Genomic DNA, 3,312 nt, shown 5'->3' with positions numbered 1-3,312 from the left:
AAGTCCAGCATGCATCACGTTAAGTCAGCGCTGCGCAGCGCCTCATGAAGTCAAACGCACCTATTACTTCCTTTTTGTTTTTTGTTTATTGAGGTGAAGATTTACAACAGTATCTGGCACAGATCACCAAATATCAGTGCTAACAGGAAACGGAGCACATACGCTTTAGGAAGAAGAAAATAAATTAAAAGAGAAGAAAATATGTACGTAATAGTACAAACAAACAAAAAAAAGACAGGCTAAAGAAACAGTAGTAAAACAGTTATGGGGCTTCAGATCATTTTAAGGCATCACTAAAGTTTTTTAGCTGTTTTCTTCTTCATGAACAACAGGGACTTGTAGTATAATACAAATTCTTTCTTGAGGACAGTAAAAAGAGGCTGTGTTTTCAAACATTTACATTTCGGCTGCAAGTCAGAGTGAAGAGATCACAGAACACTTTGTTTCTACAGAACTGGTGACCAGCAATCATCAATGAAGGAAGAAGACAGGGGTTGAACATATGAGATTAATTTTTTTTTGAGATGCATTTTTTGCCATCAAAAGGAAGGCAGATGGGATGCTTTGGATAACCGTGTCATAATGTTTACGATTACACTGGATATTAAGTTTTGTACAAAAATCTTCAAAAGATAAAACATTTCCATAGTTGTAAATGTGTGACAGATAAATATTGTTTTCCATCCAATCGTTGAGATACAGGGACTTATTTCTAAAGAGAATGAATCTGCGGTTCCAGGTGGGTATGTTATGGGGAGTAAAATAGTGTTTGTACAGGAGTTTCCATTATAACAGAACTTGTGAATGAAACGCACACAGTTTTATAGAAAGTTTTGGAACATCAAAATCAAAACAATTCCCTGGACACACAATACCAGAAACTTCCACTGTTTGCTAGAAGGCATCTTAACCATTTAATCCTTAAGGTTCCATTTATACACTCAAAGTCTGTGGCTTGTAGCCCACCATCTTCATAGTCTTTCACTAAAGTCGCTTTTTTCAGTTAATGGGGTTTTCTTTTCCAGATGTAGTCAAAGTTTAATGTATTGATGGTTTTGACAGCTTTGCTGGGGATGGACAGAGAGTAGGCTGGATAAATGCATCTTGAAAAACTTTCCATTTTGGTAATATAAATGCGACCAAACAGAGAAAGATCTCTATTTAACCATCAGTCTAGTCTTGCTTTACATTCATCCAATTTGTTCCATACATTTAATGATTCACTTAACTTAATATCTTTGGTTATATGTATGCCCAAGTATTTCACTGCAGTTTTAATAGGGATACCATATGCTGCCTCAAGGTGGCAGTCATGTATAGACAACAGCTCACACTTTTTCAGGTTCACTTGTAACCCGGATGTCTTTGAGAATGAGTCTATAGTTTCAGTCGCCTTTGGGACCTGCTCAACATTTTTCAGAAACAGAGTGGTGTCGTCAGCCAGTTGATTTATAACTATTCGGCTATCAAAGACATTTAACTGCTCGATATCTGAATTTTTGATGAGGATTGACAACATTTCAGCTGTTATTATGAAGAGTGAGGGTGAGACGTTGCAGCCTTGTTTTATACCTCTGATATTGAAGCGAGGCGTGGTGCCACCTGGGAGAGATATTGAGCTGTTGGTGTCGTAATAAAAACATTTTATAGTGTTTCTGAATTTTTCCCCCAAACCACAGAGTTCCAGAGCCTTAAAAATAAAGGGGTGTTCTGTCGTGTCATACGCCTTATTAAAAATCCATAAAGAGAATAAAGCCGTCGTCCTTTATATGCTCATTATATTCAAGTAAATCAAGGACAAGGCGAACATTATTGTGTATTGATCCACCTCTCATAAATCCTGATTGGGTGTCACTTATTATTTGAGGAAGACCCTTTTGAAGACGATTTGAAAATATGTGTGTTAGTAATTTATAATCATTTTAAATAGTGTAATCGGTCTCCAGTTGTCCAAGAATTTGGGATCTTTGTTTGGTTTTGGAATTAGAACAATTGCCTCAACGTCTGTGGAAGTGAGCGGTTGTTTAAAGCTTCTTTAAGTGTTTCAAATAAAAGTACTTTGATATGCTCCCAGACATGTTTATAAAAGTTGGCTGAGAGGCCATCTGGGCCAGGGGAGCGGTCCGAAGTCAAACATTGCAATGCCTTTTCAAGCTCGTTATACATGATCTCTGACTCACATGTGATTTGGAAGTCCTCATTTATTTGGGGAATAAAACCTCTGATTTGGTGAAAGAAGGCCTCTGTTGCATCAGCTGAGAATCTAGAAGAATATAATTTGCTGTAAAAGGAATAAACTTCATTGGTTATAGTTTTAGGATCAGAGCATTCATTTTCATTAATGACCAGTGTTTCTGTTATTTCTTTCCTGGCGGGTTTTCTCTAATCTACAGAAATAAGAAGAGTTTCTCTCTCCTTCTTCGATCCACTTTGCTCTGGATCTGATGAAGGCTCCATTTGCTTTTCTTGTATATTTATTATCTAATTTGGTTTGTAGTGTAAGTAGTTTCCTTTTGTCAGTACCCGTAAGTGTGGGTTTATTACAGCAGAGACTTTTCTCTCTTGTCAAATTGGTCTCTTCTAAAAGGGCAGATTGTTGCAATTGTTTACTCTTATTTTGAAATTTAAGTATTCCCATTTAGAGCTATAAGACAGAAGGTTGGGGTCTTGAGTAATTTCATAAATTATGTCTTTAATCCCTTGGCAATACAGTTGGGACTGTAACAAGCTGGCCTTGAGTTTCCAGTAACCCTTCGTTTCGTTTGTGATTATTACTGGGTTTTAAGGTGAGATTAATAAAGCAGTGGTCAGACAGGGGAGCAGAAGATATAGAGCAGTCAGATACTAAGTTTTTTTAAGTTGGGGTGTATAAAGCACCAAGGGTCAGACAGATCAGGAGCTACAGAAACTGACAGAGACGCAGAGGATCCAGTGACCATCTGTGCTCTTTTTGGATGTCGCTATCTTCCCAGGGAAGTTGTTCAGAAGGACAGCGGTACCAGCAGAACGATTAGTTACATGACAAAATAAAATATTATCCCCATTGATTGGACCAAAATTTTTCATCCGTATCAGTGGAGTGAGTCTCTTGCAGCAGGACACAGTGTGGTTTCTTACTTTTACAGAAGAGAAAAACTGCCTTTCGTCTGATACTGTCTCTAAGGCCCCTTGCATTGAACGAAATGAAACAGAAATTAGAATCAACAGTTAACAGTAGACAATAACCTCCCACTTAGGAATAACAACACGAGGTCTGTCAGCAGGAGAAAAACTGCTTTGGAATGTGAACATAAGGCAACGTCCCCTTGAAAA

At 37.7% G+C, this 3,312-nt stretch overlaps 1 long non-coding RNA gene across 1 annotated transcript in view; it reads left to right on the top strand.

The window, feature by feature from the left end:
• LOC123964141 overlaps positions 1-2,311 on the top strand; it is a 2,852-nt gene extending 541 nt beyond the window's left edge. Inside the window, exon 2 of the long non-coding RNA XR_006823346.1 lies at positions 508-2,311. This is a non-coding gene — a long non-coding RNA (uncharacterized LOC123964141). The remainder of the gene's footprint in view (positions 1-507) is intronic.
• Positions 2,312-3,312: the final 1,001 nt, after the last annotated feature.

The sequence above is a fragment of the Micropterus dolomieu genome, unplaced genomic scaffold, assembly GCF_021292245.1.
Source record: "Micropterus dolomieu isolate WLL.071019.BEF.003 ecotype Adirondacks unplaced genomic scaffold, ASM2129224v1 contig_765, whole genome shotgun sequence".
Lineage (NCBI taxonomy): Eukaryota > Metazoa > Chordata > Actinopteri > Centrarchiformes > Centrarchidae > Micropterus > Micropterus dolomieu.
This window is presented reverse-complemented; position numbering and strand designations above follow the sequence as displayed.